The following is a 16,365-nucleotide window of genomic DNA, read 5'->3' as shown; positions in this document are numbered from 1 at the left end:
TCCTTGCCAATACTATTTCCCTTTAGTATTTCAAGCTTCACTCCTCTCAACACTCCTGTCAACTATTGCTCTTGCAATAGGAATTAAAGGAGATTTCATGTCATTGTGATCTGCAAAAGGTTTCTCCATTCTCGATAGTCTCTCAAATGTTGCTCTCTTAGCAATTAGATGCTTTGTTTTAGGAAACATGACTATTTGCTTCTGAATGAATCTGAATAATAAAAAAGTAAACCATGAGAAAATGGGCTCATGATATAGTAGCACACAATATTCTTTTTTCCCAAAGCTCCAACACAGCCCTTAAACACTAATTTCATCCCTTGGCTGTGTATCTGAAAATAACTGCCAGAATATACTATACACTTGAAAGAATTAATTTGTGAAAATCTGTGCATGGGGCCTGAGCTGGCAGTGAGCTGAAATAGTGCCTAGAGTACATTCACTTCACTGACAGGGTCCCTTCAGAATGTCACATAGTCCTAATGTCTTAGAGCTCTGGCAACAAGAATCCCATCATTTCCTGCATGTATTTAAAAATACCTAGGTCAGTGTTCAACAAAGATATGAAATGTGAACTGTTTCTATAAGAAAATTTAATAATATAGGAAATCTTATTAAAGGTATATTTAGATAGAACCTTTCACCTAGGATAAACAAATTCTCTGTCTTACTTAATTTGCACTTGAAAAATAAAATTTGACCAATTACTTTTATAACTTTTTCAAAAAAGAAATTTATGTTTCTTAGATTTTGGGAGAGCCCACATATCTGACTCTAAATCTAAAAATAATGATTTTAAGACTGTTCAGTATTTATAGCTCATAATAATATTTAATGACCATGATAGTAATCATGATTTATCAATAAATAGCTAAGTGTATTCGGAGTACTTTTTAAAAGAAGGTAACAATATATGAAATGCATTTTAAAAAATGGCACTTTAAAATTATTTAAAATAGATATCAAGACTTTTAAAAAGATACTTTAGCAATTTTACATCATGCTCAAAAGACATTTATTCTCTTAGAAATTTGTAGCACTATAATGATCATTTAGTTCAAACCCTACATTTGTTTGAGTCCATAAGTTTAAGAAACTTGGTTAAGTTTACACTGACAAAGAGTGATGGCTCTCTGACATAAATCACATCAAGATCCTCTATGACCCACCTCCCAGAGTAATAATAAAAGCAAAAATAAACAAATGGGACCAAATCAAACTTAAAAGCTTTTGCACAATGAAAGAAACTATAAGCAAGGTGAAAAGGCAGCCTTCAGAATGGGAGAAAATAATAGCAAATGAAAAAAATTGACAAAGAATTAATTTCCAAAACATACAAGAAACTTGTGCAGCTCAATACCAGAAAAATAAATGACCCAATCAAAAAATGGGCCAAAGAACTAAACAGACATTTCTCCTGCTTAGAATAAATGTCTTCTTCTAAAGAAGACATACAGATGGCTAACAAACACATGAAAAGATGCTCAACGTCACCAATTATCAGAGAAATGCAAATCAAAACCACAATGAGGTACCATCTCACTCCAGTCAGAATGGCTGCTATCAAAAAGCCTACAAACAATAAATGCTGGAGAGGGGGTGGAGAAAAAGGAATCATCTTACACTGTTGGTGGGAAGGCAAACTGGTACAGCCACTATGGAGAACAGTGTGGAGATTCCTTAAAACACTGGAAATAGAACTGCCATATAACCCAGCAATCCCACTGCTGGGCATACACACCGAGGAAACCAGAATTGTAAGAGACACATGTACTCCAGTGTTCATTGCAACACTGTTTACAATAGCTAGGACATGAAACAACCTAGAGGTCCATCAGCAGATGAATGGATAAGAAAGCTGTGGTACATATGCACAATGGAGTATTACTCAGCTATAAAAAAATAACACATTTGAGTCAGTTCTAATAAGGTGGATGAAACTGGAGCCTATTATACAGAGTGAAGTGAGTCAGAAAGAAAAGCACCAATACAGTATATTAATGCATATATGTGGAATTTAGAAAGATGGTAACAGCGACCCTATATGAAAGACATCAAAAGAGAACAGATATAAAGAACAGATTTTTGGACTCTGTGGGAGAAGGTGAGGGTGGGATGATTTGAGAGAATAACTCTGAATCATGTATATTGCCATATGTGAAATAGATCACCAGTGCAAGTTTCATGCATAAAGCAGAGCACTCAAAGCTGGTGAACTGGGACAACCCAGAGGGATGGGATGGGGAGGGAGGTGAGAGAGGGGTTCAGGATGGCAGGACCCATGTACACCCTTGGCTAATTCATGTCAATGCATGGCAAAAACCACCACAATATTGTAATTAGCCTCCAATTAAAATAAATAAATGAATTAAAAAAAGAGTGATGGGACCTCAATTTATAGCTAGATACATTGATTGCAAAGTCCAGTTTTTCTTTCAGCACATCACATAGTATAGGCAAGATTTTTTTCTCTTTAAGAAAGTCAGAAGCTTTAAGTCTCAAACAATAAATGTCTAAAGAAAAATAACAAAAAGATATTTCAATTGTATCATTAAAAGTTTTAAGTGAAGCAAAGAAAAGAAGGGAACCATCATTTATTTGAGCCAGTGAATGTGCCAGAAGAATTCATGACCTTGTCAGTCTGGGTAATATTTTTCACATTTTCAGAGGTAGAAAATTTTCAAAAGATTGAAGTGATCTGATTTTCTTAAGATCATTTCATTTTTAAGTGGCACATCTGGAATTATACCCATGTCTTTCAAAGAGACCATCTGATTGCCAAGCCTATACTCACAAAAGGACACAGTCAGTAGTGACTATATTAGACTCTGCTGACTGGTTATGAGAAGATATGAACAGCCCTACATCTGGCAGTTTAATCTTACAAATCTATACCATGTTTTCTAAAGGAATGATTCTCACTGGAGGTAAAACCATCCCCTTAGTACTTGTGAAACATGAGCCAGCTGTCCCTCTGGGAAGCTCCTCTAAGTATTGAGGGTAGCCATTTTGGGGAGATCGCCACAGTCTTCTGAAAGCTGTATCAATTATAGAAGGAGTCCCTTAGACACTTGAAGGAGAGGAGAGAGTTAACAGATGGCTTTTGTTTAAGAAGTGCCAAGGAGTGGGAAGTAAACTTGGAAACAAAGTGTTGTTTATAATTGTAGGAATCCCTCAGTGAGACCTATGTTGGCCAGGAGACACAAGTTGACAGTGTCTCTCAGCATGTCCCCATCATATGATGTAGCTCCCAGTTCATTCTGAATGGTTCAGTCTAATTCTTGGTTTTGGAGACATTCCCTAGAGGCAGTTTGGCTGATCTGTTTGGTTCTTGCATGCCATCAGTTGGGGCTATCTGTGCCTTATGGAACATTAGAGGAACAGCTGCAAAAATGAGGGTAGGAATGATCCAGAAGACCAACAAGCATTTTATGAGGGATCTGTGGGATATGGGACCTTTCCCTTCTATTCCCAACTGACTTCATGCATGGTTAGGTGGAAGAATGATGAAAGAATCGTCAAAACCCAGGGGTCAGTTAAATTCAAGTTGCTCACAAACAGCTGGGAGACTGGTGACAGGGCACTATCTTTTTCAGAGACGCTTTCAAGGGCAATTCTGAAATATAAACGACCATAAGATCCCTCCCTGTCTCATACCTCCCAGGTCTAAGGTATTCCTTCCTAAGGTGCCAGGTTTGTTGCATTCTTTCTGCTACTCTAAAACCTATACGTGCTGTCACAGTTTTTGAAAAGTCTTTTTTTTTTTTTTTTTTTAAACCATCCTCTGCTATCATCCAAAGGGATCTGGTACAAGAGTGACAGGGTTTTAGGATTTTTGTCAAGTCTTCAGAGACCAGGAAACTCCCTATTTTAGCCTTTGGGTTTGTTGTCTAGTGTGTTCAACCAAAAAGTCATTATTATTATATTCTAAAACCATGGACATTCAATGAGAGAATCCAGGGGACTGGGCCAGAATTCAGTTCAAATCCTCTAAGACTTCTTTTGGTTCAGTTGTAGCTAGGAGAATGCACTATCTCTTCCAGTCTCAGTTTTCTGTTAAGGACCACAACAGGGTGACTGGAATCAGTTGTCTGGGGTGGGAAGCAATTCTATAATCTGAAAATGTGCTGAATACACTGCTGCTGCTGCTGCTGCTAAGTCACATCAGTCATGTCTGACTCTGTGCGACCCTGTAGATGACAGCCCATCAGGCTCCTCCATCCCTGGGATTCTCTAGGCAAGAACACTGGAGTGAGTCGCCAGTGCCTTCTCCACTGACAACACTATGACACCATTAATTTCCTGGCTAAGGGGATCCGAGAGCTAATGTAATTAGTCTGGAAGCACTAGGTGGGGACCAAGTCCCAAAGAACTTGGTTTCTCCCACCTTGAGACAATAGGGCCACCTTCAGCAAGAGTCTGGCATGTGGTGGTAGCCTCTTCATTAGAAACAGAATCCTTTCCTCTGTGTCCAGGATATGATGGTGGGTGGATGGCCATGTCTCACACAGTGATGAATCTATGTGGTGACTCTTGACAATCTGGGCAGCGCAGGCTCAGTCAGCAGTATGAGTCTGGTTGGCCTCATCAGAGAATGAATCGTTTTTGTGGCCATCTGTACATGTGGCCCAGATAGTTTGATTTGAAGCCTCATTGTGATACTTCATGGCCCCAAAGAAAGGCATCTTTAATCTGACAGTTTGTAATTTTCCATGTGGCTGACCAAACCTCTAGGCTTTTTGCAACAGCTCAAAGTCAGTGAAAATGTGACAGAGTTCGTCATGAGAAGTATTTGTCTGAGCTATGAGAACAGTTTGAGGTTTGTCCACAGTAGAGAATCAACATAGTGCTTTTCAGTCTGGCCCAGCTGGTCTGGGACTGAGCCTGCAGAAGCCCTGTCACACCATCACATTTCAGTTTAGCAGAGCTGTCAGTAAACGGGGCCATGCATTTTGGGGAATCTCAGCAACAAGAGGACCCACTGAGCAGGCAGCTTCTCTTCAGGCAGTGGAGAGGGGAATAAAGCAACCCTCACAGGTCAGCTGCCACTTTCTCATGTAAAGCTAAGATTGCTGCTGGAGTTGGATGAATATGCTATTTCTACTTGACAAGTAAGACTTTTGAGTATGTTTTATCTTGTTGGTCGTGGACTCTGAACGGACTCCAAATAGGGATGTTATGTCAGAGGTGTATTAGGCCTTTCTGGATAAGTGTTTGGCTTCAAACCAAGGCTAATAGTATGCTAATGACTATTTATCAAAAATGCTATATTTAGTAGTTGTTTCAGGGCAACAATTCTAAAACTTTGAGAGGGAGCTCCAATGAGAGGCTACCTCCAATTGCTGGGAACGTCAATAGGCAAAGTGATATTTGTGGTTCAAAAGGGTCATTAGGATTGTCACACTCAAAGGAAGACAGCATGTTGTATAATCTTCAGGAAAGTTTCCAATGGGACTTTTAATTAGGATACAGCTCAAAATAAGCTGATTTATATTACAGTCAGTCACTGGAATCAAGTAGGAATTTCAAGTTGGGTACAAACTGCCTCAATGCCTAAAGAGTCCAAGAATATTGTTGGGGCCTGTTTGGTGAGGGGGTGCCAAAGATAGCCGATCTGACATGCTGAAGGAATTGATGGTCGTGAACCCACACATAGCTCCAAGGCTCAGAACTGTATCTGGATTTAAGTACCATCCCTTGAGTCAGAGGTGTTGTTACACCAGGCAAATGCGCATTTATGTTTCTCCTCACTCTGTCTGTGTGTGTGCCTGTGTGTGCCTCCTGAGATTTGGGGCCGGCTGGTTGTTACTTGACCTCAGCCCCATGATGGGTTTTTAAACATTTGCGAATGTAAAGTTAGTCAACAATTTTTTCTTGTGAGCATGTGAGTGGTGTTTCTTCCTGCTCTCTACATTCTAGAGTAGAAAAAAAAAGTCATATGAGTAGCTTCTGAGGAAGAAGCTAAGGAGAAAATAACTGCTCTCTCAATCATATCACAGACTAATTTTTAAATAAATATTTAAAATTTTCTTGCATCATTTTGAACATGAACTAGTGGCCCTGTGCTACTTAGTGAATTTAATGTTCCCTTTAACTCCCACCCTTATTCTTCAGTGCCACCCTTGTATCCATAAACCTGATAACTTTCACAGCTGTTCTCGATCTACTTCCTCTCTCCACCTATCCTGAGTAGACATGATCTACCTTATTACTAGCTTATATTTGTAGACGATATTGCAGGCCCACTTTATTTTTTGCTGAAGTATAATTGACTTACAGGATTACATTAGTTTCAGGTGTAGCACACAGTGATTTGATATTTTTATACATTAAAAAATTATCACCACAGTAAGTCATCATCTGTCACCATACAAAGGTATTAAAATGTAAAATGTTCTTGACTATATCCCCTGTAATATATACACTGTAATGTTGTGTATTATATCCTTATGATATATTTATTTTATAACTGGCAATGTATTTCTTAATCACCAATTCTTTTTCACAAATATGCCCACCTCTGTGCTCTGGCAACCACGAGGCTATTCTCTATATCTATGAGTATGTTTCTGTTTTGTAATGTTTGTGTGTTTTGTTTTCAAATTGCAAATATTAGTAAAATCACACAGTATTTGCCTTTCTCTGTCTGATTTATTTCACTTAGCATGATACTTTCTAGGTCTATGCAGGTTTTTGCACATGACCACACATTTGTTTTTATGGCTGAATAATATTGCATTGTAGTGTGTGTGTGTGTGTGTGTGTGTGTGTGTGAGTTCAGTTCAGTCACTCAGTTGTGTCCGACTCTATGACCTCATGGACTGCAGCATGTCAGGCTTCCCTGTTCATCACCAACTCCTGGAGCTTGCTCAAATTCATGTCCATTGAGTCAGTGATGTCATCCAACCATCTCATCCTACTTCTTTTTTAAAAGTCAATTCATCTATCAGTGGACTCTTAGACTGCTTCCAAATCTTAACTATTGTAAATAATGCTGCAATAAACACTGAGGCACATATACATTTTCAAATTGGAGGTTTTTTTGTTGTTTTCAGATAAACACCCAGAAGTGAAATTGCTAGTCATGTGGTAGTTTCTAATTCTAATTTTTTAAGGAATCTCCATATGGTTAAATTTCAGCTTGTGAAGAATCTACCTGTAATGCAGGAGACCCCAGTTTGATTCCTGGGTGGGGAAGTTCCTCTGGAGAAGGGATAGGCTACCCACTCCAGTATTCTTGGGCTTCCCTGGTGGCTCAGATGGTAAAGAATCTGCCTGCAGTGCAGGAGACCCAGGTTCGATCCCTAGGTTGGGAAGATCCCCTGGAGGAGGGCATGGCAACTCACTACAGTACTCTTGCTTGGAGAATCCCCGTGGACAGAGGAGCCTGATGGGCTATAGTCCATGGCGTCACAAACAGTTGGACACGACTGAGTGAATAAGCGCACATGCCAACGATGCAGGAGGGTTCCCTTTTCTCTACATCCTTGATAAAATGTATTCATTGTTTTCAAACAGTCATTTTGACAAGTGTGAGGTGATATCTCATTGTGGATTTGATTTACATTTCTCTGATGATTAATGACGTTGAGCATCTTTTCATGTGCCTATTGGCCATCTGTTTGCTTTGGAAAAATGTCTCTTCAGATTAAACTACTAAGACAGGGTTCCCATGGTGCATTTCACATGGGTCATCTTGGTGGAATGGCTGGAGCTTGGACAGGTATGCCAGGGATGCCTTCAAAGGACGACTGTAGCCAGCAGCTGGGGGTGCACTGGGACACCCTTAGCAGATTGGTTGGATCACCTATTTTCCTACTGGGTAATAAGATGGAGAGCGAAGAAAGTAATGGCATTCTCTGATTCTCCTAACCTCAGAGACAGTTTCAGCAGTTCTCCACTCAATTTGACAGATGCTCTAGGGTTAATAAGTGGATTTTCTTCATGGATAATCTAGGTGCTTTCTAAACTGCTGTTTTGATCACTGTGCCCCAGGGTGGGCAAGTCTGTACTTGGGCCTCTCAGGGTTATTCTTCCTTACTGCTGGCCACCAGATTGGGGGTGGAGTTCTCATGGATACTGTGTCTCCTTGTCTTCTCCCCATCCTTTTGTGGTCCTTTGGTAGTACGTTGTGCAGAAGCTGTTCGATCAGCTCTCAGTTCTTCCTCAGGAGGAACTGCTGGAAAGGTAGGTGTAGATTCGTGTATCTGTGGAAAGAGGTTAAGTTTTCGATCTTCTTATGCCTGCATCGAGGACCCCTCCTTTCACTTTTAAATTAAGGTCTAATATAGAATTTTGTTTCTTCAGCTTGCCACTTGAATCAAAACCTGTGCTTTTAAAATTAGTGTAACATCTTTAAAACATTTATTAATTTTGATCTCTTGTTTTCGTCTTTGAGTAGTTCAACAACATGTACAATTGTTTCTTATTCAACATGACTCTTGTTCCAAGTGTTCTAGTTGAATCAACTAATTTTCAATTACTTCTACTTTATTTTGGTTTCTTCTTTCTTTTTAAAACTTAATGATTTATCTCATTTAGAAATTTTCATTCTAGATAGTGATTCTTTCATTATTTATATCTAATGTACACGTTTAGTCCCTCTGGTATCACATTTTAAGTCATTTTAACTATACTTAAATATTTTCTAGTGATTTCTATGAGCTTCTCTGGTGGCTTAGATGGTAAAGCATCTGCCTACAATGCTGGAGACCCGGGTTTGATCCCTGGGTTGGGAAGATCTCCTGGAGAAGGAAATGGCAACCCACTCCAGTATTCTTGTCTGGAGAATCCCACGGACGGAGGAGCATGGTAGGCTACAGTCCATGGGGTCGCAAAGAGTCAGACACTGACACTGAGCAAGCTTCACAGTGTTTTCTATAAATATTGTATATAAAATCACTGTTACAGTTGATAAATAATGCATTTGTAATTTTATTCTTTAAATAACTTCAAGCCAATATTCTTTATTGGTATTTTCTAGTAATTGTTATACACCATGAATTGCTATTTATTTGCTTATCCTTCTTTTGGTTCTATGAGTTGCACATGTTCTTTTTTTGTATGCAAGTGATATGCTTCATGTTGCTTTAATCAAGAATGATTAAACAAAATTACAGGGTTTTTATTTGACCTGTTCAACTTTTGAATTTGATGAGATAGTTTTCTTCTCATCTTCATAAGAAATTAAATCTTCATTAAATTAATCACTTGTAGTGTCTTGTATGCTTAATTTAGGTTGGTTATGCTTAGATAAAAATAATCTTTTAAATTTTTTTTAGCCTTTAAAATATGTAAACAAACTACCTCTATGAAGACTTTCCCCATTTTTTCCACCTCTTTTTTGAGATCCACTTTTGCATATTTTATCATGACTCTTGACTTGAACTCATGCTTAATCATCTAATAAATTTAATTGTTTTCCAAGTATAAGAAACCAAGTATATTTAAGTCAAACTTTATTAAAGTGAAAATAAAAAATAAAATTATTGTCACATTTGTTTTCAAAAGATTTTTCTTGAAACTAAAATGTAAAATATCATTTATAAATAACTAAAAAGTTAGCTCAAAATTATTTTACTAAAACTGAAATTCTTAATTAAGTGGTTTTGGATATTGATAAATTCTATTAAATATTTTTATAAAACTTTCTGCAGCTGTAGCATTCAATGCACACCTGATATTAAATGAAATATCAAAATCACATTAAGTCTATACCCACATACATACTAATTTATGAGTAAAAATTTTGTTTAACATAGTAAATTTATCCCAGCTACCTTCTTCAGCTGTTGAGGTTTTATGGACTAATGGGAAATTCTTTGCTGTGTAAGAATTTTTGCATTCATGCTGACAGGAAGGAGTCGACTAGTCTTTATATTTTCTTTTTTTCCTATATAAGTACTTCTGCTACTCACATCCTCTTCTCACTATTTCTCTGTCCACTGCGGCAGCCAGGCACACAATTTACAAACTTTACTGGCATTTGGATGTAATCACCTTTTGTTTTGGAGGACATGGGGCAAATGATGGTTAGAAGCCATTTCCAGAGGCCTGAAGAATTGTTAGTTGTGAAAACTGGTATTTAATGTTCAGGATTGAGTGTGAAGTTATGTGAGGCAGAATCCATGTTTTCCTTAACAAATGACATGTATAATATGTAGGACTCTTAGAAGCCAGAGGACTCAAGCCAAGAATCCCTCTTGCTTCTAACTGCAGTACAGAGGAAAATATTAATTTTATTTTTTTTTTGATATACAGATGAATAAATGATCTTTTCATTTTGCCATTCTATTTCACTAATATTTCAGTACTAACTGTACCAAAGAACACTTTCATAATTTTCAAGACTTTATTTCGGAAAAATAGTTTAAAAAGTCATTTCAAAGAGTGAGAAGTTAAGCAGCAATAGGTTGATTATCAAATCTGGTTTTTCCCTCCTCATTTATAAGATCAATTCTTGAAAATTTTGGCAGACATAAACTATTTTTAATATGCTTTATTAAGTTCAATTGAACTACTATATTCAATTCAGTGGAATAAATGTTCAACAAAAATTTAGTCAATGTTGTTCTGGGATGTGATTGTTCTTTTCTGCGTGGTAGTGGTTGTAAGACTGCAAATCAACTCTGACATGAATGGTAATAAACGAATTCTGTAACAGTGAAATATTTTTACTTTTAATTGAAAGCACTGATTCAAATTGGTTCAAGTTGTGCATATGAAAATTAGGCTATATGGAGATATGACTGGCCAAAGTATACAGGGAAGGCTCAGATGGTAAAGAATCTGCCTTCAATGCAGGAGACCCAGGTTCAGTCCCTCAGTCTGGAGGATCACCTAGAGAAGGGCATGGCAACCCACTCCAGAATTCTTGCCTGAAGAATTCCATGGACAGAGGAGCCTGGCAGGCTAGAGTCCATGGGGTTGCAAAGAGTTGGACATGACTGAGCGACTAACACTTAACACAACTTTACTGATTACTTGAGTAAAAAAGAGTCATTATAAACTTTTCAAAAAACAAAAGGAAAATATATAGATAAGGCATAATTAGATAATATTGCAGAAATAAAGGTTATGTTTAAGAAAACTGTGAGATGAGAAACTAGAGTCAAGGCTAGCATTGTTGTCAAAACATAAGAGTATCAAAGGATGAGACTACCATTCAACAACCAATGGAAAAACACAACAATGAATTAACTTAAGATGCTTACTTTCAAGTAAAACATGCTGTGGGAATCTGGAATAATATTTTCAAGCAGAGCAAGGAACTAATCTTATACAGGGCTTTGAGAGAAGCATGGTATTCAGGAACTGATGAACTTTAGAAGTATGGAAACTTAGAAGAGAATGTTACTAATTGGCTGTTTTCAGATTCAGGTTTGCTGGAGTATGCCTGCTGCTGACTGATTATATGGATTTAAGATTTAAGATGTGTCCTGAAGGTTACTTGTTGTCCTAGAAAGACTGATTGTTCTGTTCCCATATTAACACATAATTATCAGCAACAGTCTTAAACCTATTTTATTATTTTTAAGAAATAACTTATCAGTGGCTGGGGAAATTTCTGGACTAACTAATCTTTTCAGGTTAAAGACTGCTTACAGATGCATTCCAAATATTTTATAATAACAAACAACCAGAGTTTTGATTTTTTATTAGAGTAGGGTAAACACAGGAAAAGATTCACAGATCTAAGGATTTGCAACAATGAGACCAAACTAGGGAAGAAATTAATAAATTTACTGAAATGAGAGGAGAAATTGTGTGGGTGTGTTTTTTTAAAATCTAACATTAAATGTAATTTTATCATAAAGAAGTGAGTTCCTGAAGATATCACTGATCTTCCTTTCAGAACTAAAACTTTCAAGACCACTCTAAGAAATAAAAAATAATTTCAAGAAGTGTAAATTGGGGACATAAATGCAAACCCACAGGACAATGACCTTTACTGCTCTTGCAATATCTTAAGGACCTTTTAAAAGAAATCATCTGATGAAATTGTTTTGATATGAGATTCAGTATACATACAGTGATATATCCATAATTACAAGTTTTTCTTGCTATCTGAAAGTAGAATATGAAGCCATTTGTAAGCCTAAATGACATAAAAGCGAAGAAGTGATTACCGTAAGAAACATCTTGCTAACTGATGCAAGATAAAACACAGATTCTCACAGATACAGCTTAAATTTATGGTGGTTTGATGCTGAGATGCTGCGTGTAGTTACCAGACAAGGAACTGCCAGCACCAGTCTTGCTGCTGGGTGCATGATACCTCTATAAGACGCCCTGCAAAACAAACGCTGAAATGTTTGCACATTTTGCCTTTTTTCCGAAAAATTAAAATTCTACTTGAATTTGCTTTTTCAGTTAGCAAAAGCAAGTACTCCTGTAGGTCTTTCATAAAAACTATTTGGTATCAAGCGTTCTTTCAAAAAGCAGTGGATATCTGTATTTATGGATAGAATATAATCTTTGTTCCTTCTGAACCTCTCTTCTGCTTGTTCTGTTTGCTGACGAAATTCTGTTTTATTCTATCTTCATCTTATTCGTCTCTTTATTACTATGTGCCATTCTAATTTACAGTAGTTTTAATGTTTAACCCATTTCAGTGAGTCAGTTCAGTTACTCAGTCGTGTCTGACTCTTTGTGACCCCATGGACCCCACGACAGGCTTCCCAGTCCATCACCAACTCCCGGAGCTCACTCAAACTCACGTCCATCGAGTCGGTGATGCCATCTAACCATTTCATCCTCTGTCGTCCCCGTCTCCTCCCACCTTCAATCTTTCCCAGCATCAGGGTCTTTTCCAATGAGTCAGTTCTTCACATCAGGTGCTATTGGAGCTTCCGCTTCACATCTCCTTTAGAATTGACTACCTGGCTCTCCTTGCAGGCCAAGGGACTCTCAAGAGTCTTCTCCAACACCACAGTTCAAAAGCATCAATTATTCGGCACTCAGCTTTCTTCTCAGTCCAACTCTCACATCCATACATGACCACTGGAAAAACCATAGCTTCGACTAGACAGAACTTTGTTGGCAAAGTAATGTCTCTGCTTTTTAATATGCTGTCTAGGAGGGTCACAGATTTTCTTTCAAGGAACAAGCATCTTTTAATTTCATGACTGCAGTCACCATCTGCAGTGATTTTGGAGCCCCCCAAAATAAAGTCTCTCACTGTTTCCATTGTTTCCCCATCTATTTCTCATGAAATGATGGGACCAGATGGCATGATCTTAGTTTTCTGAATGTTGAGCTTTAAGCCAACTTTTTCACTCTCCTCTTTCACTTTCATCAAGAGACTCTTTAGTTCCTCTTCACTGTTTGCCATAAGGGTGGTGTCATCTGCATATCTGAGGTTATTGATATTTCTCCCAGCAATCTTGATTCCAGCTTGTGCTTCATCCAGCCCAGCATTTCATGTGATGTACTCTGCATGTAAGTTAAATAAGCAAGGTGACAGTATTGATGTATTTCTTTCCCAATTTTGAGCCAGTCTGTTGTTCCATGTCCAGTTCTAACTGTTGCTTCTTGACTTGCATACACATTTCTCATGAGGCAGGTCAGGTGGTCTGGTATTCCCATCCCTTGAAGAATTTTCCACAGTTTGTTGTGATCCACACAGTCAGAGGGTTTGGCATTATCAATAAACCAGAAGTAGATGTTTTTCTGGAACTTTCAGGCTTTTTTGATGATCCAAGGACATTGGCAATTTGATCTCTGGTTCCTCTGCCTTTTCTAAATCCAGCTTGATCATCTGGAATTTCATGGTTCATGTGCTGTTGAAACCTTGGTTGGAGACTTTTGAACATTACTTTGCTAGCATGTGAGATGAGTGCAATTGTGTGGTAGTTTGAATATTCTTCAGCATTGTGTTTCTTTGGGATTGGAATGAAAACTGACCTTTTCCAGTCTTGTGGCCAGTGCTGAGTTTTCCAAATTTGCTGGCATATTGAGTACAACACTTTCACAGCATCATCTGTTAAGGTTTGAAATAGCTCAACTGGAATTCGATCACCTCCACTAGCTTTGTTCATAGTGATGCTTCCTAAGGCCACTTGACTTTGCATTCCTGGATGTCCGGCCTAGGTGAGTGATCACACCATTGTGGTTATCTGGGTCATGAAGATCTTTTTTGTATAGTTTCTCTATGTGTTCTTGCCACCTCTTCTTAACATCTTCTGTTAGGTCCATACTATTTCTGCCCTTTATTGTGTTCATTTAACACATTTACTATTTTATTTATATAACCTAGTGAAATAGATCAATATAGTTTTTACAAGAATCTACTTGAGGAGTTTCCTAAGAATTTACTTAGTAATTTGCTTTGATTTGAGAAATTTGAGTAGATAATTCATTTAACTTTCCTAGGATGCAAACAAGACAGGAAAATATTTTTATTTTTATTTTTCTAAGTCTCCAATAGGTTTCGTGTATTAGATAACCTTAAAATTTGCTAGTGTACATTTGTTATATAAAGTGAATTCTCTATAAAATTACTATATATTGGACATTGATCTCTTACAGTAAAAACTTTTTTTTTTTGTTAGCAATTCTTTGTGGTCCACACTTTGCACTTTAAAGGATTGGCCATTGCCCCTGGTTGCTGAAAAATATCTTCTAAGCCCTTGAAATATCCTGACTGATAATATTGTCTTTATTTACTTGGGGTCTTGGGCCATGCCAGATTCTCCATGTTTACATGACTTTTGGGAAGGTTTTGGACCATACAGTGGTAGCTTGATCTCTGGAGGGGTTAAAGATTTAGGACAAATGTATGGGTGGTCATTGATGCCTATGTGATAACCTCCAATAAAGTCCCTGGACACCAGTGCTCAGATGAATTTCTCTGGCTGACAGTACTTCATATGGGTTGCCACACATCATTTCTGGGAGAGAAGTAAGCACTGTCCTGTTGACTCCACTGGGAAAGGACAATAGGAAACTCATGCATTTGAGATACTGCTCTATGTGCCTCTTCCCTTTACTGTTTTTAATTTTGATTTTTTTTCACTGCAACAAGCAATAACTATGTGTATAGTAATTTTCTCAATTCTGTGAGTTTTTCTAGCAAATAATATGTTGTATTGTCAGATCTATATCTTTGCTCTGTTTTAGAGTTTGCTTTTAGGATATTATTTGACTTACAGTCTCAAGTCTCAAGTGCTGTAACTAATCACATATAGTCTCTCCCAGGCTGATTGTCACATATGTACTTACCATGTGTTGTAATCCACATGATACAGGGTCATTATATTTTAAACAATTATAGTTTTAAAAGACTCAAATGATAGGGAAAAAAACTTACGTATTGACTCACATAGATACCATTTCTAGTGTTCTTTGTATTTTTCTGTAAAGAAGTATTTCCATCTTTTATCATTTTCCCATTGCCTGAAGAACTTTCTTAGATATATCTTGTAGGAAAGTTCTGCTCTCAGATTTTGTGTATCTGGAAAGTCTTTATTAAGCTTTTGTCTTAGAAAGTTATTATTATTGGAAAATTCTAGGTTGGCAATATTCTTTTTCTTTTAGTACTTTGAAGAAGGCTTCTTGCTTGCTGCTGCTGCTGCTAAGTCACTTCAGTCATGTCCAACTTTGTGTGACCCCATAGACGGCAGCCCACCAGGCTTCCCCGTCCCCGGGATTCTCCAGGCAAGAACACTGGAGTGGGTTGCCATTTCCTTCTCCAATGCATCAAAGAGAAAAGTGAAAGTGAAGTCACTCAGTCGTGTCCGACTCTTAGCGACCACATGGACTGCAGCCTACCAGGCTCCTCCGTCCATGGGATTTTCCAGGCAAGAGTACTGGAGTGGGGTGCCATTGCTTTCTTGCTTACATTGCTTCTAATAACAAATCTTTCATCTTGTCTTTTTTTTCTCTTCATGTAGTATGTCTTTATTTCTCCGGCTGCTTTTGTTTTTCTCTGTCATACTGGTTTTCAGCACACTGAGTATGACATGCTTTGCTTTAGTTTTCTTCATATTTATTTTCCTTTGGAGTTTACTAAACTTCTTGGATATGTGGATTTTTAGTTTAAGTAAATTTGGAAAAAATATTGTGCATGTTTCACTTAAATTTTTTTTCATGTCTCAGCCTTCCCTCTCCCCAGATTTATTGGGGATTTCAATTACACTCATATTAGGCTTCTTGAAGTTGTCTTACAGATCACTGATGCTCTCCATTCATTTCTTTGATTCTATTTTTTATGCTATAATTCTTATTAGAAAGCTTCTATTGCTGTGTAACCAAATTCATTAATGTTTTTCCTTCTACAAAGTCTAATCAGTCACTAAAGACTACACCGATGTGTTTTCTACCTCCAATATTATAGTTTTCATCACTGGATTATATGTCTAGATT

This window comes from Budorcas taxicolor, chromosome 1 (assembly GCF_023091745.1).
Source record: "Budorcas taxicolor isolate Tak-1 chromosome 1, Takin1.1, whole genome shotgun sequence".
Taxonomy (NCBI): domain Eukaryota; kingdom Metazoa; phylum Chordata; class Mammalia; order Artiodactyla; family Bovidae; genus Budorcas; species Budorcas taxicolor.
The sequence above is the reverse complement of the archived record's forward strand: the minus strand, read 5'-3'. Positions refer to the sequence as shown.